The 24,513-nt window shown below is 56.9% G+C and overlaps 1 long non-coding RNA gene across 2 annotated transcripts; it reads right to left on the bottom strand.

Moving 5' to 3' along the window:
• Positions 1-19,096: 19,096 nt before the first annotated feature.
• On the bottom strand, positions 19,097-24,387 carry LOC123572480 (uncharacterized). 2 transcript variants are annotated; one of them, XR_010585468.2, is made up of 2 exons: positions 21,407-24,387; positions 19,097-20,558 (listed from the first exon to the last, which is right to left on the bottom strand). It is a non-coding gene; the product is annotated as an uncharacterized lncRNA (long non-coding RNA). The 2 variants fall into 2 exon arrangements; XR_012432128.1 differs by having other exon boundaries at positions 22,502-24,387.
• Positions 24,388-24,513: the final 126 nt, after the last annotated feature.

Raw genomic sequence — 24,513 nt, 5'->3', positions numbered from 1 at the left:
CCGGGCCCCATGGTGACCTCGTGCTGGGACTTTGGAGCCTCCCTCAGAGCCCCGGGCCCCAGGGACCCTGGAGATGCTGCTGCTCCTCAGTGATGGGTCCTGGAGAGTCCACAGCTCCACTCAGAAACCAGCATCTGGAATCTGAAATCATGGTCACCGGACCAGTGTGTCCAAACTGCCCCTAAATCCCGCGGCCAGGCCCCTTCCCGACAGACCCCCAGTTAGCTCCCACTGCAGGCAGGCAGCCAGCATTCCTGAGGCCTCAGGCTGTCCTCTCCACTCACGGCAGACCCCCCACTCCCTTCCTCACCCCATTGCGGGCAAACCAGGCGGCTCTGCTCATCCTGTCCATTAACTCTGTTCTTTAACTCCCCGGTCTACGGCCCCTGGGGTGGGCTGGCCCAGCAGAGAGAAGGTTCCCTGGGGAGGTCCCTGCCCCATCTGTGGACACGGCTCTGAGACCCCCTTACAGTCCTCAGAGAACCCAAACTTCAGCACTGGCAGCCTGGGGCGGCCCCTGTCCTCCGAGAGCCCCAGCTGGACGCGGCCGACCTGGGCCCTCTCCCCAGCTCCTCTGACCCGTCCTCCGGGAGCCCCAGCTGGACGCGGCCGACCTGGGCCCTCTCCCCAGCTCCTCTGACCCGTCCTCCGGGAGCCCCAGCTGGATGGGGCCGGCCTGGGCTCTCTCCCCAGCTCCTCTGACCCGCTCTTGTTAATAGTTATTTTTCAGGCTTCTTGGTTTCCCGATGGCCCACATCCCTCTCCTCACTCCTCTCGAGAAGCCAGTGTCACAGACAGGCTGGAGTGGGCTACCTGAGAGGAGCAGCCCCCCTTCTCCGAATGTACTTCCAGCTTGCCCCGGGGACCCTCATGGCAGCGGGATGTTCCCGTGAACACCAGGTGCCCCCCACTCTCCAGGAAGGGCCCAGGTACCCTCTGGCCTCCAAATCTCACCGGCTCTGCTCCCCCCGGAGGGAGCTTACAGAGAGCAGAGTCTGAGACCCTTGATGCCAGGATGGTGGGGGTCCCGGGGCGGCCGCGGCTCCTCCAGCCCCAGAGCTGTGTCTGGTGTGGTGTTCCACTGAGCAGGGTTTGCAGACCAGTATGGAATTCCAGGAGCACAACCCTGGCCTCCCAGCCCCCGCACCCTGCCCGATACCTCCCGCTGGTCCCCACGTGCGTCTCAACCTTGCATCCAGGCTGGACCCTCAGGAGGGAGCTGAGCCCTCCGGGGGCCCTCCGCCTATCTGCACGTGCAGGTGCTGCGCCCGGCTCTCTGCTCTCCTTGGTGTCCAATACAGAATTGAAGCATGCCCCAGCTGAAAAAGCAGATGGCTGCATATTGAGATTTTTTAAAATTTCTGTGAATGTAATTTTTAAAAGTCACCTGAAAGTAAAATGATCATTTCTCAACATAATATTACACAAAGAAGTTACTAAGTGCTTTCTTGGAATTTGAAATATCCTCCTGAAGACAGGAAGCCAGAGACAGGAGAGGAGGTGTGAGCCGTGGGGCTCTGGCCAACACCCCCCGGACCTGAGGGAGCCCCTCCTGGAAAGCACTGAGAGGAGGGTGCAGGCTTTCAGTGAGAAAAGGGCTGCCCTGCAGTGCCATGGCCCTGGGCTTGTCTCCACACACAGGCACTCCAGGAGCCCTTCGTTGGGTGGAAACACAGCCTTTCGTGGGGGTGTCGGGAGGAGCCCGGGGTGGCCGCGGGTGGGTGTGCGCTGCTGCTCTGAGACCAGCCGTGTTGAGTGGCTGCGCTGGAGAGAGCTGCTTTCCAGACGAGGGGAGCTGGGAGAGGGGTCTGGATTCGACGCGGCTCCACTTCGGCTTCCGGCAGCCTCCGGACAGCCAATGCCTGACTGGGAAGGAGGTGGTTACATGGGCCCTTGCTGGGGACAGCTTTAGATGCCGCTGTGTCACACGCACAGAGCTCAGACTTGATGTAAATTGCAGGACGGCAGAGGTGCCAGTAGCAGCCGGCGTTCCTCGTCTGTTGCTGCTCAGCAGACGACCCTGGCCTGGCGTCCTGAACAACAGGACGACTTGTCTCCGTATTTTCTGTGCCGGGTGGCCTCTCTCGGCTGCGTGGTCTCCAAGCTCACTCACGTGGCTGCTGGTGGGATTATCTCCTGGGGCTGCCATCGCCATCCCTCACTTCTGGATACTCCCCAGAGGACGCCAGCAGGAAGGTAAGAGAGGCCGCAGTTGTTCCAGCCTCAGCCCAAGGGAGGCAAGGCAGCCTCAGGCCACCCCAGGGACGGACTGCACGGGGCGGACACCAGGACACGGGCTCACGCGGGCTGACCTGCACGTGGTCTACCATGCGCCCCAGATGCCCACTGATGGCACGGTGGGTGCACAGCCTGTGGGGTACGCACAGGAGAACCTGGACAGCAGTGAGAAGCAAGGACCCTGCCACTCTGACGTAGCTATGACTGGACTCGTCTCAGCCATGATGCTGAGACCAAAGGGAGGACCCACCTACAGGACCTGTCCACGTTCCGTTTATGGAAAATCCTTCGGCAGAGTCCCCCGCTCTGTCTCTCGCCCTCCTGAGAGACCCCAAACGTCTCACCTGAAGCAGGTGCTTGTGGCCTTGCAAATCTGCCCTGCATCTTCGGAAATCAAGACCCACAAGTGGTTCCCTCTCACCAACCCAACAAGGCTGTTATTTGATAGAAGAAACAAGTGACAAAAATAACAAGAAAAAGAAGACAAACTTCCATTTCTAAAGACGTTTGTGGTGTTGCCTGTCAACGTGTTTAAACTGGGAAACAAGAGAGCGTCTCCAGCATTTGAAGGACGGACGGTGAATCGTGACTTAGGAAATTGTCGCAATACGTACAATTATTGGCAATGACAATTTCAAAATGACAGATCTCGAGAAGACAGTGCTGACGTTCCACGTACACTAAGACGGAAACCACGCAGGATACGGCCCCGTGAGCACTTCAAGGGAATGTAGATCTGTATGAAATAAAAAGTATGTGTCAAAGTAACAGACGGTAGGTGTGTGGCTTCTGCAAGTCTCTTTAACAAGAGAGCTTTCGCCCACAGAGGAGACGTAGAGCGTCAGGGCCCTGCCGAGTGGGCAGAAGCCGCAGGGCCGCATGTGCAGGATCCAGGCAGACCGTGGTGCAGGGCGGCAGAGCCCAGTCTGGGAGGAAAACAGAGTCCAGGGCTGGAGGGAGCCGAGATCGGGCGCCCGGGCTGAGGAGCGGCTAACAGGCTCCACTCCAGCCCCCTGCCCAGATTCATCACCACCCGAGAAACAAAGATTGGTGACGTCAACATTCTCCCAAGACGATGATGGAGAAACTAATGACGGAGAAAAAAATGTTAAGAGACTGGAAAACCAGGTGTGTGCACAAACCTAGTTTTACCTTTGAATTGATTGTGATCAGAGAGCCTGATGTCCAGAGTGCTGTCCGGGGGACAGGACGCCCGGCCTTCCTTCCGTCGTCCTGGCTGTTACTTAACCAGGATCTTGACGGCAAGAAACAAATCACCCACTGGTTCGTTTTACAGCTCATTAGGCAGGCACAGCAGACGCCCATTACTGCCTTTGGCATTAAGGAGATTTGGAGACGTAGGCACCACTAATGACGCTGGAATTAGCAAAGGTCAGAGCGAACATTAATGGAATTCTCATCCGCACAGAGTAAGTGGATCCATTTCCTGGTAATGGTGTGGGAGCTATTAAAGCAAGGCTGGAACCCACACAACGAGGAGGTGGCGGATCCGGGCAGGACTGAGACCTCTGCCTAATGCACTGTTCTCTAGCGCCTGGGGCAGGCCCTCTGGGAGGGAGGGGAGGGGCGGGGAGGGGCGGGAGGGGAGCGGAGGGGCATGTCTGCGTTCCCCGGGCGCGGGGGCACAGGCCAACCTGACGGCGCTGTTTCCAGCAAAGGCTCCACTTAACCATTTCCCCAGCAGGGTCTTGAGCGGAGGCCGAGCGTCGCTCAGGTCCATTTTTCCTTTGAAATGATCCTTGTGACTTTTACCGTGGAAGGGTTTTAGATTCTCTGGATTATATACGTAGATAGAGAGAGAGAGAAACGGACTCACCGTCACCCAGGCTGGAGTGCGGTAGGGCAATCACGTCTCACCGCGGCCTTGACTTCCTGGGCACAAGCGGTCCTGCCGCGGCGCCTCGCCACCTTTTAATTTTTGTAGAGATGAGGTCTCGCCGTGTTGCCCAGGCTGGCCGTAAGGACCTGGACTCGGCAATCTGCTCAACTCGATCTCCAAAACTGCTGGGATGACAGGATCAGCTCCCACCACACCTGGCCTAGTGTATATATATTTTTTCATTTTGAGGAACTGCAAATAAAATTGAACAAAACCTCCAAATGTGACTGCTGTGTGAGGTTTGAGGTGGGGGTTGGCCGAATCCTCCATCAAGCCTCTCACCAGACCTCGGGCAGCAGGCACATCCCTGCAGCTGTGTGGGATCTGAGGGGCCCTGGTGAGACCTTGGACTGTGGGGAGTTCCCGCTCTCCCTTTAGACAGAGACACCAGCCAACGAGGGGACCCACACAGGCGTCTCCTCAAAGTGGATGCTCACCTGGGGAGGGCGACTTGGCATCAGCACCTCCTTCCATGGTGAAGAGCAGCGTGCGGCTTCAGAGACGGACCTGCCAGAGACACGCACCTGCCAGGGACACCGGCCCTCCAGGGACACCGACCCTCCAGGAGACGGACCCGCCAGAGACACGCACCTGCCAGGGACGCTGACCCTCCAGGGACACCAACCCTTCAGGGACACCGACCCTCAAGGAGATGGACCCGCCAGAGACACACACCTGCCAGGGACACCGACCCTCCAGGGACACTGACCCTCCAGGAGACGGACCCGCCAGAGACACACACCTGCCAGGGACACCGACCCTCCAGGGACACTGACCCTCCAGGAGATGGACCCGCCAGAGACACGCACCTGCCAGGGATACTGACCCTCCAGGGACACCGACCCTCCAGGAGACGGACCCACCAGGGACACCGACCCTCCAGGGACACTGACCCTCCAGGAGACGGACCCACCAGGGACACCGACCCTCCAGGGACACTGACCCTCCAGGAGACGGACCCATCAGGGACACCGACCCTCCAGGGACACTGACCCTCCAGGAGACGGACCCGCCAGGGACACCGACCCTCCAGGAGATGGACCGGCCAGGAGATGGACCCGCCAGGGACATGCACCTGCCAGGGACACCGACCCTCCAGGGACACTGACCCTCCAGGGACACTGACCCTCCAGGGACACCGATCCTTCAGGAGACGGACCCACCAGGGACACCCCAACCCCAGCCGGACTGAAGATGCCCATGGCCAGGGCCTCTGCAGCAGCTGCCCCGATGTCTGGACGTGGTCTACACCACCAGCGTCTCTGGTTTGTGACCACTACCCTCCCCGCATCACTCCCACCTCAGGGCCTGCCAGAGAAGCCACGGACGCTCCTCCAGCCTGACGTGTAGGACAGCCTGCTGCCGGCAGCCTGGAGCCCCCACCCACTGGACACAGTGACGTGCCGCCCCGAGGCCACCAGCGGCTCCTGAGCCTGCATTTGTTCCCATCACAGGCCTCTGTGTGTCTCCGTGTGCCCCGTGGGTCTGGTCATAGATGACGGAGACTCCATACGTCAGAGGCGGCACCACCCTCAGACTTAGACGAGGCGCTCAGGGAGGGCAGAGCCGAGGCTCCCTTTCTGTTTGCTTGTGTTCTCCTTTCTCAGGGGCTGTCCTGGAGTCGCCGTAGACCTGGACACAGTACAATCGAGAGGTGGGGTCCTTGGGCTCAATGTCCTGGTGGGGACACTGTGAAGCATCTGGCTGCCGATCACACGGAAGTGCACAGCTGGTGAGGAAGCTCCCAGCCTCACAGGAAGCTCATTCCCCCACGTCGTGAGACCTGACAGCGACTGAACAAACAGAGAGCCTGTTCCTCACACAGGTGCTGACTTGGACCCTGTGATGTGTGTGGTCACGATGCAGCACCTGCCGCTGGGCACACCCAAACGTGTAACCAGCGGATCTGCCGCCCACTGCCGGCCGCCGCAGCCCCCGCGAGGTCTCTCCCGTGATGAGCTTCGCGTCTGCCTTGGGCCTCGGGCTCTGACGCAGGGACAGGAGGGCTGGCCTCGCGCTGTCTTGAGTGGAAAAGAAGGGAAATGTCCTTGGAAGGGAAGGTTAGGGAACAACTTCTGGGGCAGCTGGGAGAAGAAAAGGGCTCTGAGGCTGGCCTGAGGGTCCTGCCTGTACAAAAAGAGGAAGAAGGGGAAGCTGATGGGATGCCGGGAACACCAGCTCCCACTGGGGAGGAGACCAGCCTGCGGGCAGAGCCTCCAGCCAGCACCAAAGGGGACGCCAGGGGCCAGGTCTCGGGAGGAAGGCAGGGTGGGCGAACACCAGGAACCTCCACCCGGTGCCTCGGCTAAGCTCCCTTCTCAGGGGACACCCTCACTCCAAGACGTCTCAGCACAGGGGCCTCCCCAGGGCAGCTGCAGCCTCAGGAAGGGGCTGTGAGCCCCACACCCCACTTCCTTCCAAGCCCACGCCTTCCCACAGACCAGGTCCGGGGTCGGGGCCCAGATGGCTGGGAAGGGCTGGGCCTCATGGGCTCACCAGAGACGCTGTGGGGTAAGCAGCCAGCTGGAGGCTTAATTTTATAGCCGTGAGGAACACGGCTCCTCTCGGGTCCCTGGTAGGTCTGGGAGAGAGGGGCTGTGTCTACACAGATACCCCCGTTGTGGGGTTGATTCGGGGAATTGATTCAGACGCCACACTCGGACGTGGATCTGCACAGAACTAGGGCACCCCACCTGTGTGGAGGACTCGCCATCCTGTCGTGGGCCGGGCACCCCCCTGTGTGGAGGACTCGCCATCCTGTCGTGGGCCGGGCACCCCACCTGTGTGGAGGACTCGTCATCCTGTCATGGGCCGGGCACCCCACCTGTGTGGAGGACTCGCCATCCTGTTGTGGGCCAGGGGGCAGCGGTGGCCTGGCATGGACATGGGCACACTGACCCCGCCCCGCAGCCCCCACGGCGGCCAGGCCTTTGCTGAAGCCACAGGGTCCTGCCACATGCCCCATGCAGGGAGGCCCACATCCCCCAGGGAAAAGCAGGTGTTGTCAACACCGAGCCACAGGTGGCAGGGCCCTACAGGACTTTCAGACACCACCCACTGGAAGGTCAGACTCTTGGTCTCCCTCGAGCCCCAGCACGAGGTCCGTGCAGAGAGGGAGGGCGCTGCCTCCCTGGCAGACCTCCTTGTCTGGCCACGCGTGCCCTTTCCCCAGCTGTCCCTGTGCCTCCAGCCACTCCTGGGCCTTCCTCACACCGTTTCCTTGGGAAACACACAAGCATTTGCTCCTTCCCTGTCTCCACTCATTAAGGGCCTTTCATTCCCCAAACACTCACAGCTACTTCCTCTGAGCAGACCTCTCCGGGCACCCGGTGGCCCCACACCCACTGCCTGCGTCCTGCTGCGTACCCCAAGGCTGGGGTGAGACTCTCACATGTGAGGACACGATACATAAGGAAGGAGAGAAGAAGGGAGGGACAGAGAAAGGGGAGGAAGGGAAGAAAGAAAGGAGGGAGAGTGGGAGGGAAGGAAGGAGGGACAGAGAAAAGGAAGGAAGAAGGGAGGGAAGGAAGAAGGAGGGAAGCAGGGAGGGAGGGAACAAGGGAGGGAACGGAGGAAGAAGAGAGGGATGGAAATAAGGAAGGAGGGAGGGAAGAAAGGAGGGAGAGAAGGAAAGAAGGAGGAAGGGAGGGAAGGAAGGAGGGAAGAAAGGAGGGAGAGGGAGGGAAAGAGGAAGGGAGGGAAGGAGGGAAGCAGGGAGGGAGGGAACGAGGGAGGGAAGGGAGGAAGAAGGAAGGGAGGGAGGGAAGAAAGGAGAAAGAGAGGGAGGGAAGGAGAGAGGAAGGGAAGCAGGGAGGGAGGGAGAGAGGGAAGAAGAGAAGGAAGGAAGGAGGGAGGGGAGGGGGAAGAAGAGAAGGAAGGAAGAAGGAAGGGAGGGAGAGAGGGAAGAAAGGAGAAAGGGAGGGAAGGAGAGAGGAAGGGAAGCAGGGAGGGAGGGAGAGAGGGAAGAAGAGAAGGAAGGAAGGAGGGAGGGAAGGGGGAAGAAGAGAAGGAAGGAAGAAGGAAGGGAGGGAGAGAGGGAAGAAAGGAGAAAGGGAGGGAAGGAGAGAGGAAGGGAAGCAGGGAGGGAGGGAAGAAGGGAGGGAAGGGGGAAGAAGAGAAGGAAGGAAAGAAGGAAGAAGGGAGGGAAGGGGGAAGAAGAGAAGGAAGGAAAGAAGGAAGCGGGGACGGAGGGAGGGGAAGTTCCTCCACAAACCAGCCACCTGCCCCCATCACAGCCCTGTCAGGATGGCCCAGCCTTTAGCCCACAGGGGGATCTTTAGCTGCTACCTGTATGTACTCAGAACTGTTTACAGTTGCTAACAGATAATTTTCAAAGGGGTAAAATCGTGATTCTCCAGCAAACGGAAAACGGGCACACGTCGAAGATTTTGTTTAATCCATTGACAAATGAGGGGCGACGTGATGGCAGATGCTGTGACTGGCTGCTGAGCGCACTTCACGAGCGAGGTGCAGACAGGCAGTCTGACAAGAAAGGCCAAGACCAGACCTCTGGGTTACCGGCTGGTTAATGTCCGACCGGCCTTCATTCTGCGGATTATCTGTCTCTCTGGACAGAGATCACTGCGTCTGCATTGGGTTAAAATCCAGAAAACGGGGGACGTCTCTGAGTCTGGAACCTTTGAACTAAGTCCCCCCCAGCACAGGCCTCGGGAACTGCCCCCCAACCCTGCCCATTTTAGGGGCTTCATTCCAGGTTTCAGATAACTTTTTCTGACAATGATTAACTTTCAATGTATACGAAGAGAAATGATTATGAAACATCGAATCTGTGGCAGAAAGTCTCCCGTGTAAATACGTTTATCTAAGTGAAACGTTGGTTATTTTAAAGGAAGGTATGTTCTTAAGGAAACATGGCGTAGATACCTCCCCTCCCACGGTGCCACAGGCTGTGAGTGACATCATTTTAAACTGCCAGACAAACCAAATCCCAGCTCCATAATAAACAACGTATTTAATTCAGTGATGCTATCTTTTCGTTGCAATCAAGTTTCTAAATATTTGGGAGGAAGTCCTGGCTAGTCCTGGCGCCTGTTCCCTCCCCAGGGCGGGGCTGCCTTCTTCCCAGGTTTGGAGAGGACATGTCCTCCGAGGCAGTGGCGCGCTGAGGCTGCCGTCAGCGGACGTTATGCTGAGGAGTCCCGGCCTGGACACGGGAGCCCCCACAGTGGCCAGTCCCCCCGCCTTCTGGGCACGTCCTGTGGTGGGGGGTGGGTGTGGGGTGGAGCTTCCTCTCCCGGACAGGCCAACCACTCAGGAGGGGGCCCCGTGCCCTGCCCGCATGGGCCAGCTCTGCTCCCCTGACGGCCGTGGAAGGGACATTTTTCTCCGCCCCGCTAAGGTGGGCTTTGGCCATGTGGGCACTGGTGGATGTCCGCAGGCCCTGCCATGTGTTCCAGGAAATTGGCTTCGGGAGGAACATGCCTGGGGCTCAGCAGAGTGAGGGGTGCGCAGAGCAGACCCGACCCGAGCCGCAGCCTGGACCCCACCCGACACTCAGGGCCGCGAGCAAGAGACTCGCCTGTGCCCACTGGGGGCCGAGGCCATGGAACCACCCGGCAGCCCCACTGCCTCGACACCTGCCAACACAGAAATGGGCACGTTTCGGTCAGAGAGGAGGCTGGGGCACACTCCTCCCTCGCCCCCAACCACCCACCCTCCAAGCCTCAGTTTAGACGTTCCCTCTGCAGACCAGCGTTCTCTGCCCTGAGCCATGGTGGCGCCTCCCTCCGGAGCCTGTGTGCCTCCTGCCTGTCTGAGTCCGACCTCGGCTTCCAGCCAGCAGCTCGGGAACCCCCCAGGTCGTGCAGCTGCTGAGCCGAAAAACAAATGAGCAACTCCCAGGTGCAGGTCGGCCAGGTGGCATGTATGGCTGCATGGCGAGGCATCTAGAGTAGGGGAGCTCGCTTCTCCTGAGGGGACCTTGCTTTGTGTGGCTGGACAGGCATCGTCCACATGGCCGCCTGGGACTTGGGCCTCTCTCCACCATCACAGTCCAGGAAGAGGGGTGGCCAGTCCTAGCACTCGAGCTGAGCTGCCCTTGGTGGCTGCAGGGATGAGGCACTGATGTTGCTGGTGCAGTCGGGAAGGGGGATGTGACGGACGAAAAGGAGACCCCGATTTAGCAGGAAGCGTGGAATTCTGTGATCCTGTGCTGCTGGTCCATGCAGAGCTTTGGGTGGTCCCCAGACCCTGCTGTCTTGAGAGGAAGAGGAGTCCTGGCGGCCGCAGCAGAGCACTGACCCCTCAGTGGTCTGCCGACCACACAGCAGGGCCCTGGTGTCCAGACTGGCCACCTGGAGTCCTCAACCAGCCCCAAAGGGAAAGGAGGTTTGCCAGAAGGACCTTGGAGTCACACGTGTGGCCCCAGGATGGCAAGGACAAGGCCGCTGTCGAGGTGATGCTCATTCCATAAGGGCTGGTTAGAGTCACTCAGCAAACTGCCCCACACCTGCCATGGGCTTCCCCTCCCCTGGGCACCAGCGGCCACCCTGAGCTCAGAGACGTGGTGGAACCCCTCCCGTGTGGCGTGGTGCCGAGACTGATGGAGGTGCAAGCTGTGAGGAGTTGGTGGCCACAGCCAGGCCTGAAGACAGCACCTCCGAATCAAGCAGACTGTGGGAAACTTGTGGCTGCTGTGATTCAGAGACTGGGGTACGACTTGCTCTGCTTTCGAGAAGAGAGACTTTGGAGAACTGTCAACAAAAACGGCTGCTGTGTTGCAGGATGACACGGGAACTCTGCTGTCAATATTTCTGCGCCAAGGCATCACAGGGTCGCACGGGGGCCTGAGGGCCTGTGGGCTTGATTATCCTTTCTAGGATGTCTGCAACATTTCTTGGACGCGAAGGTCTGTTCTGAGCACGACAGTTGGAAAACCGCCATCCGTGTCCTCTGAGCTGGGATCCATCTGCTGCAGGGAAGGATCTTAGCTTAGGAGACCACGCCACACTCCCAGGATGATGACGAGGGCATCTCCTGCAGGGTCCTGGGTACAAACCCTGCTGGCATCTGGCCACGGGGGAAAGACGGGGTGGGGGGCCCAGTGAACTGTGTGGATCTCTAGATCCACCGTCAGCAGCAATCTGGTCTTTAATATGTTTTAAATGCCATTTTGTCTGATTTAGTCTGGCCTTGGTTTTTATTATGCCCTGCTGGCATCTGGCCTCTGGGGTGAAGGGGACGACAACAGTCACCACAGTGGCTGGAGATGGGCCCACACGGTCGTCTTCCCCAGCGGGGACCTTCCCTCCCGTAGGAGGGTGGGTCATAAGACACAGAAGGTGCTGGCAGTGACCAGAAGCCATGTCCAGCCTCCTCTCCCGCAGCTCCTGGAAGCAGATTCCGTCTGGGCACAGGAAGCTTTTCTGGTAATTGGCCAACGTGCCACATGACTGCCGTCTGCCAGCCTCTAGGAGGTGAGAATTCCTCCACAAATTAACCTCACGCCCAGAAACTCATCATCGCCGCTTACCAGGATGGGGAAGCACAGTTTCCTCCAAAGAAACCTACATTCGAGCTGACGATTATATTCAGACGGCTAATTAAGAACTAGTTATTCCCAACTGATCAAAGAACTGCGCATGCACCCAGCTTTCCCCGGAGACTCGGGTCCCCGGCACTGGCATTTGAGTCCAGAAATAATCCTCGGCCACATCAGGGAGGACACACGTTCGCCAAGAAACCCCCAAGTCTCCATTCACAGTGGTGTCTACTCAGAAGACACACACACACACACACACGCACACACACACACACACACGGGATTCCTCGCAAAAGGTCCCAGGCTTCATGAGAAGTCCACGCTGGTGACCGTTGGAACGTGTTACTCCGGGGATGGCCCGATCACTATGAAGTTAATTTTCTGAGCTTCTGAGAAACCTGCCTTCCTAACAACCGAGATGGATGCAAACGAACAAGGGCTCAGCAGCCCGCAGCAGGTCCACGGGGGGTGGCGGCGGCACCCCTAACTCGGGCCGGGTGAGGGGCCCTGTCCGGACAGCCTCAGGCCAGGCTCTAAGCAAACGCCGTGGCCCACAGGTGCTGCTTCTTGGGATGGCGTCGGGACCCTCCTGCAGGGGTAGCGGAGAGCTCGGCCGCCGCCACACAGCTCCGCACGCCCACCTGAGTGCTTCTCCAGCCTCCACAGGGGACGTTCATCTCTGGACCTTCCTTCATGTCATGTTCCGTTCTCACACAAGAAGTCAAGGAAAACACTAGCTGAGTGAAAAGCCCTTGAAAATGCTTCCATCAGAAAACAGACACCTAAATATACACTTTGTGTCAAGTTTAATGAGCACTTTGCTACTTCTGATGACTATGATTTCTTTATCTACCTGGTAAACAGAGACCAGGAGCCTTTTAGTTCTATTTCACAGAAAACACGTCGCCCGGTGGCCGCTCTCCAGCCACTTCCCGTGCAGTCACCGCGGGTTGCAGGGAGGGGCCACGCACCACCCTCATGGGAGGTCCCTGCCTCACCGCTCAGGTGTCCACCGCCTGCCCCAGCCAGGATGGACGCCCCTGAGGAGCTGGTGGAATCGGGTGTGAACAGGAACGCTTCTGCTCCAGCACCTGTCCAGGTCTCTGGGTCCTGGAAGCAGCCAGGGCCGCACAGTTCTATGAATGTGACACCAGGACCTGTCCCCTGGGGCCTGGAGGGCCTAGAGGGAGGGGCCCTGAGAAATCCCCATTCTCAGAAATGCAGGCTGTGTTCCCATGTGCACAAACTCCTCGAACTCATCTTGTGCAGAGGACGCTGCTGCGTTGGTCTGAAGCCTGGGGATGTGCCCCTCACGGGTGTGACCTGGGGCACCTCCTCAGAGCTTCTGGTCCCTCAGAGGTGTGACTGCCCCGGGCGAGCACACCGCCCGGCCTTGGAGCCACTTCTGGAAGGCTGTGAACTCAAGTCTGAGGAACAGAGAGAGCTGTTTGTCCAGGACCGTCAGCTCTGACGGCAGAGGAGCCGAGCTGACGGCGGCCGCCCTGCTGCCCCATGTAGAGGAGCTGCCTGCGAGTGAAGCCACACAGAGGGGAGACTTCTGAGCGACGGGCGGGGTGGGGGCCCAGTGAACTGTGTGGATCTCTAGATCCACCGTTAGCTGCAATCCGGTCTTTATTATGTTTTAAATGTCATTTTGTCTGATGTAGTCTGGCCTTGGTTTTTATTACCTGGAACCCAAAGAACCTTTAGTTCTATGCCATGTAAAGGAGATATCATTCCAGTCATTCCAGTTTACACCAGAGAAGTTCCAGGCGTAGACGGGCAAAGTGACCGAGCGCACCCAGCCAGGAGCAGGTGCGGCCTTGTGAGCCCCAGTGACCCTAATCCCTGATCAAATGTGTGACTCAGCCTCGAACCGGCATGGGACTCTCGATGCCAGCTTGCCAAATGCAGACTGCAGGGCCCCCACCAGCAAGGATACGGCTCAACAGGTTAGGGCAGGTTCCAGGAACCTCCATTTTTATCAAATGTTCCTGGTGATTCTGAGGCAGGCCACATTTTACTGAAGCCAAATCCACTGTGTGAGGCTGGCTGCATTTGGCCGCTGGGTTTAACATCTGCACTCAGGATCCTTGCTGGCCGGGGCCGGTGGCTCACACCTGTCATCCCAGCACTTTGGGAGGCCGAGGCGGGCGGATCATGAAGTCAGGAGATCGAGAACATTCTGGCTAACACGCTAAAACCCCGTCTCTACTAAAAATTCTAAAAATTAGCCGGGCGTGGTGGTGAGCACCTGTAGTCCCAGCTACTCGGGAGGCTGAGGTAGAATAGCTTGAACCTGGGAGGTGGAGGTTGCAGTGAGCCGAGATTGTGCCACTGCACTCCAGCCTGGGCGACAGAGCGAGACTCTGTCTCAAAAAAAAAAAAAAAAAAAAAAAGGTGTCTTGCCAGGATCAAAGCCTTGAATATTTCCATGGACTCTCCACTGACCACAGAGGAGCTGGGGAGATGCTGGAGAAGACGTTGTCCCTCCCTGGGTCTCTCCACTGGCTCCAGGCAGGTGTGCACAGGGCAGTGTGTCAGCCTCAGTGTTTGGGATCCACTGGGCCCGGGAGAGTCAGTGTTAGAGTCGGTGTTTGGGACCCGCCGGGCCCGGGAGGGTCAGTGTTACAGTCGGTGTTCGGGACCCGCCGGGCCCAGGAGGGTCAGTGTTGGAATTGGTGTTTGGGACCCGCCGGGCCCGGGAGTGTCAGTGTTACAGTCGGTGTTCGGGCCCGGGAGTGTCAGTGTTAGAGTCAGTGTTTGGGACCCGCCGGGCCTGGGAGGGTCAGTGTTACAGTCGGTGTTCGGGACCCGCCGGGCCTGGGAGGGTCAGCGTTACAGTCGGTGTTCGGGACCCGCCAGGCCCGGGGAGGGTCAGTGTTAGGGTTGGTGTTCCGGACCCGCCGGGCCCGGGTGGATCAGTGTTGAGAGTCAGTGTTTGGGACCCGCTGGGCCTGACAGGGTCAGTGTTACAGTCGGTGTTTGGGACCCGCCGGGCCCGGGAGGGTCAGTGTTTGTAGAAGGGATGTGTGTGCCGTGGACCGGTGGCACCCATGCCTTCTTCAATGTCCTCTTCCTCTTCCTTGGTGGCAGGGGGCTCAGGCCCAAGTGTCCTCTGCACTGTGTCACGTTCACTCTGGGACATCACAGACCTCAGTTGCCTTTTTGCGCTGGTCTCTAGAAGCTACCGGCAAATGTGTGGCCCACGCTGGTGCCTGGACGGGAACTAACTGACTTCATTCTGTAGCTGCTACCTAGGGCCGCAGGGTTCATCTACCTCTACTTCCCTCACCCGGATTCCCACAGGTTTGTGCAGCTTTGCTTCGTATCACATGCCTTTCTCCCAGGGACAGACCCATTTGGAACAAGGTGGGGCACCCAACAGACCAGCTCAGTTCCCGCCCCAGAGAGAAGGGCTGCTGCTGAGACCTGAAAGGTCTGCTGGAAGGGAACGGCGCTGATGATAAAAACCTTCACACCAAAACTCATATTTCATAGGCTCTTCCTGAAGAAAAGTGAAACAAAGTAGGTTTAACTGGATCCACGCCTACTGGATCCGATGCACACAGCAGCTGTATTTATGTTACCAAAAGGGGGCTGGCGAGGGAAGGTGGTCTAGTGGGAGGAGGGAAGCCGTTATGACTGGGAATGTCAATGAATCCGCAGTGTCACAGACTTTTCTAAGAGATATGGACCAATTTGGTGGCTGGGCTCAGAAGTGGCAAAAGGCAACAGCCATCGACTACCTCCCGCCAGCACTGCACCTCCCTGCCGTGGCCACAGCTACCCTGTCTGGAAATCCTGGGGCCTCTGCACTGCCAGGCCCTTCTCCACCTGCTCCAGCTTTGCTCGGTGCACGTGGGTAAGCGCGTTAGGGTCAGTGACATGCATGCGGGAATACCGGCCCAGAGCTCCCGGAAGCCTCCGCGCACATGAGGTGATGAGAAGGCTGGAGGTCCAGCAGCCACACCGGCCGGAAGTGTGGAAGCTGTGAGCAGGGATGTGCGGCCCAGAAGCAGAAGAGCTCCTGGTCCTGGAGCCCCTGCGAGCTTCACGCTGGCTGCAAGTGCCAGCCGCCATGTTTCTTGTGCATGGAAGACGACACACTCTGTCTTGTTTTACCCACTGCGAGCTTCACGCTGGCTGCAAGTGCCAGCCACCACGTTTCCTGTGCCTGGAAGACGACGCGCCCCGTCTTGTTTTACCCACCGCGATTTGGGTTTCTGCTGAGGCAGCTGAACATAATCACAGAGAATACGCCGAACACCACTGCCAAGTGCCCCAGTGATGACACAGCAGCTCCCGCAGTGCAGCGTCTCACGGCCCACGTCAGCTCCCTCTGTGATGTCCCAGGGTTCGCCGTGGCTGCCGGTCCCCAGGCCGCTGTTTCAGGAGAGAGTGGCTGAGGACGTCGACTCTGCATGTCCAAGAGGCAGCTCTCATGGCCCAGTAAAATCCACAACAGGTATCTTTGGTCTCTCAACATTCCCTAGCTTGTCACCGTTGCCCCCAACCCTGTGAACTGAAGTGGAATATTATTCCCATCGTATCAGTTGCAGACAAGTCAGTCGCACAGCATGGCACCACATCCGTCCCTCCCCTGCTGGTGTCTGGGAAACCGCGGTCTGTGCTCGCCACGTAAGAGCTCCTGGCCCAAGCCTTTCGAGCATGGCCCTTCCAGGCTGCTTGTCACACGGAGATGTGAACAGAAACAGACCTGGGTAGGCAGGCGTCTCCAGGGACACCTGGCAGAGGGACGGTGCGGCTGCCATCTGGCCGGGTTTGCAAGAGGCTCTTCCCCTGCAGCGTCTCACATGTGCCTTGCAGGAGCCCCTGGAGGTGGGCATCCTCGCCCCAGCTTTGCAGATAAAAAGGAGGCAGCCTGCCATGGTCACCCAACAGGTGCTCTGCCCGTCGGATGTGAATTAGTGTCTGCCTGAGCCTAAGCCTCTGCCTGTTCTCTGGAATGTCACTCTGTGTGGACAGGCTGTGACCAGGAGCCACTACAGCCCGGCCCAGGTGTGCCGTAAACCCAGCTGGGCCTTCCATTTCCAGGCTCTCTGAGGGATGTGCCATTGGCCTCTGAGGCCCTGAGCTCCACGTGGGGAGACCTCAGCCCCAGGCTGGCACCTGCCAGAAGCAACCACGGCCCCCAAAGACAAGATGCCCTGCACAGCAGGCAGGTCCGCAGGCCCTGAGGCCTGGCCACATATATGAAGGAAAAAGAAACGAAGCACTGCCCAGAAAATCCATGCCCTTGGGCTAACATTTACTGGAAGAGGCCAGGCAATCCTTCCAGACCGTTTGTGCCACAACAATTAAGCAGTTGGCTTAGAAAGCATCAAGCCCGGGATCTCGGTGATAGCCTCGCTTTCACTGAAATGCATAAGCTGGTCCGTCGCTCGTAATAATCTAACGATGAGTCTTCTGTCATGTTTACGGCTTGAGAAAGACAGGACAGCAAGTGACAGGTCTTGGTAACGTCCAGTAACGTTTCTTTCTTCCGTTGCATCCCTGTGGAGGGTGCAGAGTCGGTGGGGAAGAGGCGAAGCGCTCCTTCAGCTGCTGAGGGACGCGAATGGGAGCCTGTAGAGGCTGTTTTTTCATTCCAAGGGAAAAGGTAAAAGAAGAATCAGAAAGGCCCCTGTCCCCTCCCTCCCTCCAGGCCCGACTGTGTCCCAAAAGGAGGCTGGCCACGGCCCCTTGGCTTGTGGGATGGCCACTGGTTGCCTTCCGGGAGATCTTCATCTGCGGTCTCCCCCTCTGACGTCTCCAGGTGTTCTAGGACCCTGCAAGCCAAATCCACTCCCGGAAAACAGCTCCTGTGTTTGCAGGGGGCTCTATTCAGAGACAGCTCCGGCAAATCCCTCCTGCACCGTGAGGCTCTCCAGGCTGATTTCGCCACCTCTGTTCCGGGGGAGGGAGGCCTCTGAGGCAGCGAACAGCCCAGCCCAGGCGTTTGCAGAGGTGACCACTGGGTCCTGTGTAGGGCCAACCTTCTGCCACCTTCAGGAGTGCCCCAAATCCATGTCCTCCAGCCCAGACAACCCCACACGTCCCATGAAAAAAATTGCCCCACCGAGGTGTGGGCTGGAAGCCTGTTCAACACTGTCCAGCTCCTGCTACAGAAACCTCTCAGGTCTGGCAGAGCGCAGTGCGGAGCGGAAAAGGTCCGGGACCAGGGCAGGGCGGAGGGTACAGACGGGCCACGGCCGCCCTGGATGGCGGCTGCAGGTGGAGTTCTGGAAAATTATCAGGATGATGACAGACCAGGGCCGGTGGCCACGGTTGAGGACCAGCCCCCAGAAAATGCTGAGGAGAAAGAAACTGTGACGTCGACTGTATTTTACTCTCAGTCACTGCAGCCTCCTGTTCTTCCCATTTCAACGGCCTTATTAACTGGCTAATTCCCAGGTTAAGCCAAGTAACCCGGCAGGTGATGGGAGAGCTGAAGGTTCCACGCCTGCTCCAATTAATGTCTTCTTAGGATGGACTGGAGAGTTCAGATTCACTCTCTAAAGTGACTTGGGGACAGAAAATTCACTGACTTACAAAAAGGTGGGTCTCCATGACTGACAGCTTCGTATCACAAAGAAAGGCATTTGCAGAGCAGAGACACTTGATCACTGGGAATTACTGACTCCCAAGCCCAGAAAATGCCACTTGATACACCGGCAAAGGACCTCCATCAGAGCAAAGGGAATCAGACGGCACTGGTGGGATTAGCAGTTCCAGTGGCTCCCAGAGCTCAGAGCTGCCAGCCAGGGCAGCCACGCGTGAGGGACTTCTCACCAAACGCAAGTGAGCTTTCTGCTAAGGCTTCAGAAACAAACCAGTTTTACAGGCAGGCTTTAGGTTAATGGTACACTTTTAAAAATGAAATAAAACATGAAACTACTTTGTATTGGCTCGTATGAGGGATCTGGAGTCATCAACCTCTTGCATTGGTTTTATGTCTGCAAACATAAAATGGCATGGTTATCTCAGGGTCAAGCTTAAATTGGTAATTGTGGGTCAGTCCCTCTGGCCTTTCTAGAAGTATTTGAAAATACCGATGTGATCCTCACAGGACTTCTCAGATCTCCTGAGGGCAGCGTCCTCGGCTAGGACGTGCTCAGGGAAGACCACACCAGCATCTGTCGAATAAATCAGTGATTTCCCACAATTAGCCTAAGAGTTAACTATAATCCAACTACACAAACCAGGTGTACCACGAAGTAAGTAAACCTCCTTAGAAAGCAGCTGAACATGATGACCAATATTTGAAACTGTGGTATCTGTATAATTGCAGTAATACTGCAATAGTCAATATCTGTATAATTGCAATACACAACCTACAATAATTTGATGTAATCAATGAAGATTTTACCTAGTGGGTAAAAAGCAGCATGTGCTGGTAATATATGGGCTGGTAAACATTTCACAGCTGGATCTCAGGAACAAAAACACATGCATGTGTGTACATGGATAAGTTTATTATAAATTTTAGTGAAATAAAGCGTCTGCAGCGTACAGTTTACAAATGTAGCATACGGTACTCATTTTTGTAAATGGTATGTGACCAATTGATTCTCGCAGAAAACGTCTGTTCATGTCTGGCAAACCTGTATCTGCAGGGAGCCTATAGCCGTATTTGACCAGGGAGGGCAGGCCCTACGCAAATGTTGGTGAATGTTCTCATTTGCATTAATGAGTAAGACAAACCAAAACAACAAAACAGTCAGTGTGAGCTCTTGTTTGTCAGCGACTTCTCTGCTGAATTGAGTCACTGTGTTTAAACGCCTGAAGATTTCCTTAATTTTTTCGCTCTCACAGCGTAAGGGCTTCAACACTTTCAAGTCTCATCTGCATCATTAACGTCTTCTCCACCACTCTGAGTTAAAGGCCAGCTCTGGTTTGCAGCACTTGCTGACGTCTGCAGCGTCAATGCACCCACCGCGACCCACTCCAAGCTTCCACCTCGGCGGGGCCGAACAGGAGCAGGTGGCCTGGAACGCCTAAGAAAGGAGATGTCTCCTGTGGACCGTCCAGGCTGCTCTCAGGGAGGCTGGCCTGTGGACTTCATCCATGGGCTTCCACGGCCTCTGGCTTCCAGTCCTGTTCTGCCATTGGCGATCCCTGGCAGGGACTGGCAGGAGGCAGGAGGATGAGGTCCAGGTCTTATTCTCCTATGGGGTCGTCTTAGTATCTCTCTGGCCCTCGGTGAAGGTCATGGCATCTTTCGAGGTGACTCTGTGCCACTTGACTTCCAGAATCCATTAACTGCTCCTCCCTCTTCCCTTCAGACCAGGGTGAGAAGAGCTCTGCTATTATTAGGCCCAGAACACGGCACTTTTCTGGTAGTTTTCCAGCACTCTGCCTATGTCTCTGCAAACAGTCCCCTTACCAAGCCCTCTGGGGATGACGCTAAAGTGCCCGGCATTCCCGCTGGGACACCGACACAGACAGAACCCAGAGAACAGCAGAACTCCCCAGAGGACAGCCTCACGGCGCGCACAGTGAACGGCCCGTTCAGGTGCTCCAAGACATCAGAGGGGTCCCAGACAGAGTTCTCCAGAAAAAAATAACAATTCCACGTAGCTGCTAGCGTGAGACGCCGGATCAGCCCGAGCGCATGGGGGACGGCACCTCATGCTTTGCCACGGTGTGAATGTTTGCAGCCCCCGAATTCCTGTGTTGAAATCCTCACCCACAAGGTGATGGTCTTAAGGGGTGGGGGCTTTCCGAGGTGAGTAAGTCGGGTCCTCACGATGGGATGAGTGCCCTTATAAATGGGGCCTGAGCTGGAGGGCACTGTGAGGCATGGGCCCTCCCCAGATGGCACCTTGGTCTTGGACTTCCCAGTCCCCAGAAATGTGACAGATGAATGTCTGTTATTTTAAGCTTCCCAGTCAGTTACAGCAGCCAGACAAACTTCTACCAAAAAGAATAAAAGAACAGCAATTAGAAGTTTAAGAAATAAAAGATTTTAGTTTAAATACAAATACACTTCAATGTGGCAGGATTTTTAAAGAAATAATAGAGTACAAGGAAAAAGCACATCTGACCTTAAGGCTGGGAATGATTCCTTTGAGTGGCTCAGGGGTCATGGTCCTGGGCCTCAGGGAGGGACATATTCTCCCAGCAGATGGCTCAGCCCTGGTGCACACTCTTCACACAGACGTGCACCAGGGGAAATTCAGTTACGGTCACAGGGCTAAATACATACTTCATCAGCTATAAAAGTAATCCTCTGATAGGATCTGGGAGATGAAAGAGGGAGTGCGGAGGGAAGGGTGGGGTTGGAACCTCCTGGCATTAGAGGGTAGTGACCATCGGCCACTGTCAGAAACGATGCAACAAGAAATGGCCTAGAGTACATTCATCTAAAGCAACAAAGGCAACCACAGACAAGCCAGGCCTACTCCCACCACTGCCACTGCTGGCCACGAGGGAGGAGGCCAGCAGAGCCCGAGTCCCTGGTGTGGCAGTGCCCCTGTGCTGCTGGTCCCTGCTCACCTCTGCCTCATTTTCCGGCTGTTTGTCCTAACACCTGTGCCTCTCACTTGGTGGTCTTTCCTCCAACCCTTCTTGTTTGCCAAGCCTCTCTTACAATGTAGCACTTTAAAACAGCTTTTCATTGTGGAAATCTGTTTATTCCAAAGCTCTTGGGCAGTCTTATAAATATTGGTTTAAAACATTAGCCAACGGATTATTGATAAAATATAAAACAGAAACTATTTCCCAAGGAAACTTCATCTAAAAATACACCAGTTTCCCCTCACCTCACTTGAGTAGAGGGACCAGAGGGCGCGCCTGAAGGTCACTTCCTCACGCCTCTTCCACATGCTTCCCAGGAATCCCCCTGAGAATGGCTTGGAAAAAAAAAATCTGTGACAATGGAGAAGAGTTGCCCCCAAAGAAATGTGCATATAAACAGGTCTTCCAGGTAGAGAAAAAAAGAGTTCTGTATAAATAATTCAGATTGCTGAGCTTGGTGGCTCATGCCTGTAATCCCAGCACCTTGGGAGGCTGAGGCAGCAGTTTGAGACCAACCTGGACAAGACAGAGAAACCTGGTCTCTACAAAAAATACAAAAAAGTTAGCCAGGCATGGTGACGCCTGCCTGTGGTCCCAGCTACTCAGGAGGCTGAGGTGGGAGGATCGCCTGCGCCTGGGAGGTCAAGTGAGCCATGATCACACCATTGCACTCCAGTCTTGGCAATGGACTGAGACCCTGTCTCAGTGATCAATAATAATAATAACTCAGACAAACCAGGTCGAAAGGTGTCCTGAGATGGGGAACTCAGGACCCAGCTACCTGGGGTGGACACTGTGGCTGATGGATCCGGAAAGGGCAACACCAAAGGACTCTGAGAGGTGTCTTATTTCTTGCTGTTGTTACTCCCCTTGACCGCTGAAAGCCTTTCCGCTCCCCAGAATCCAGTAAGGAGCTCCCGGACAGAAGTGGGGAAGGAGCCCCAGTGACCGGGTCTTCCTGCCCAGGGCCATGTTACTTAACTCCGTTTAAGTGAGGGAGCATGAAAAGGTCACGTTACTGTCACATGCACCCGATTTCATTCTCCATCTGCAACAATGAAAACTGCGTAACGACACCGTTAAATACCCCAGAATTATAATTAATTCTTACTAGCCAACAGAATCTGAGTGCACTAAAATCTCTATTAGCCGGGACTGATGTAGCCACAATGGCCGTGCTGTAGAGGCCGGGTGCAGTGGCTCACGCCTGTAATCCCAGCATTTTGGGAGGCCGAGGTGGGCGGATCACGACGTCAGGAGTTTGAGACTAGCCTGGCCAACATGATGAAACCCTGTCTCTACCAAAAATACAAAAATTAGCTGGGTGTGGTGGCACGCACCTGTAATCCCAGCTATTTGGGAGGCTGAGGCAGGAGAATTGTTTGAACCCGGGAGGCAGAGGTTGCAGGGAGCCGAGATCGCGCCACCACACTCCAGCCTGGGTGACAGAGCCAGACTCCATCTTGGGCCGGGATGGTGGTGGGGGGGTAGCGAGGAGGAAGAGAAGGAGAGAGACCAAGACGCAGTATCATCTATAACAAATTAAATATCATCTATAACAAATTACAATCCAAATTCTAGGTGGTGTTCTGGGACTGGTTCACATCCAGCTTGGTCTGGCTTTGCCACTCCCATAGGGCAGGACACACTGAGGTCTGCCCAGGGGGAACTGCTCTGAGTGCCGGGCTCCCACCTTTCTGCAGGCCCAGGTGCCCCTATTCCTGCAGCCCCTTCTAGACCCAGCCTGTCCTCATCTGAAATTCGGGGCTGCTGGCCTGGGCATGATCCCTTCACTGTTTCTCACTAATACATCACTCTCGCCTCTTAAAAGATGACAAAGACCCTCTCCTTTCACACACTCAAGTCAGGCTCCTCTGAGCCCTCCCTGTGACCAGTCCCTGACCTTGGCCGGTTTAGGCCGATTTAGCAAGAATCCTGCTGAGTTGGTTTAGTGAAAATCCCCTACCCTTGGTCCCTGATCAAAGTCCTCAACTCCCACCCTTGGTCTGTGACCACGCTGCCTGCCTTCGGCAAAACTCCTGTCTACGCAGCCAGAACCCGCCTTGCCTCTGACCCTTCCTCTTAGTAATTTTCTCTCCATCCCCCGACCCTACGCCTGGGATGTCAAGTCCCACTTTTTCCATTTGGAGTTGAGCTGGATCTGCCTCTCCTAACCCAACATCTCGCTTTAGAAGCCCCCCTTGAATAGAGGCGGCCTTGCCCTCTTGAACAAGTGCAGTCTGGGACAGGACATTACCCTTCATCCCAGCGCCCATGCACCCTCAGCCACAGTCCTCAGACCTCAAGAAACCCAGCGGGTGACAGGCGTGGGTGTCACCGGGGCCGGGACTGCTGGTGGGAGCACAGCAGCCCGGGAGCACTTTGCAGGTGAGCAGGGCCTGGACAGGGGCTTCTCTGCCGCCCGTCCCTGGGGAGGAGTCTAGGCCCCCGCCCTGGACCGAATAACTCGTTTTGCTGTTGCCCTGCGGTCTCCGCGACCTTGGGGTTCCACTTAGCACCCCCAGGCCAACACCTTGCCTCTCCATGCACCCACACCTGGCCTCTCCTAGTCCGGGTTCCACTTAGCACCCCCAGGCCAACACCTGGCCTCTCCTAGTCCCCGGCCTGCCAGTGTCTGGACTGTGGGTCACCTAGCGTGCACGTGGGCCTCGGAGGCTGCCCTGTGGAGCCCGAGGGCCCAGGGAGGAGAAAAGGGGGCCAAGTTCACACTCAGCTTCCTCTGCCCCAGCGTCCCTGTCCCCTTCTCCCCTCCACGGCCCCCAGGGCCTGCGTCCCCATCTGCAAGGGGCAGGGGTGCCCGCGCCCTCCGAAGCGCGCTCTCCAGGCCGCTCTCCGGGAGCCCTCGTCCTGCTCCCTCCCCCTGCACAGCCCGAGTCCAGCCTGCTCGCTGCCCTCAGGAACGCCAGTGGGGACCGGCCAGGGCGGTCAGGCCCGGTCCGGGGGGGGCCCAGGTCCCGCGTCCCCGCCGAGGCCAGGCAGGGAGCCCCGAGATGACCGGCGGTGCCCACGCGCCGGGAGAAAACCTAAAGGACGAACCTTCCCGAGTACATATAAGGACGGTTACTATTTATTGCACAACTTGCTCTTTTTTTTTACTTGCTAAAGAGGAAAACCTTACGCTAAACATAAAACGACTAAGAGCCCTTGTCCCTGCGTGGGTGGTTCGCGCGCCTTTAAACCTAAGGCCACGGGTGCTCAGCCCCGCACCCGCGCAGGGCGGGTCCTGCGCATGCGTAGGGTCCTGCGCATGCGTAAACAGAAGGGGTAGACGCCAGGCCCAAGACGGCGTCAAGGCAGCGGACGGGCGGGGGACGAGGGGGCCTCTGCGCAG

The sequence above is a fragment of the Macaca fascicularis genome, chromosome 3, assembly GCF_037993035.2.
Source record: "Macaca fascicularis isolate 582-1 chromosome 3, T2T-MFA8v1.1".
Lineage (NCBI taxonomy): Eukaryota > Metazoa > Chordata > Mammalia > Primates > Cercopithecidae > Macaca > Macaca fascicularis.
Note: the sequence above shows the minus strand (reverse complement) of the source record. Positions and strands in the feature narration are given on the sequence as shown.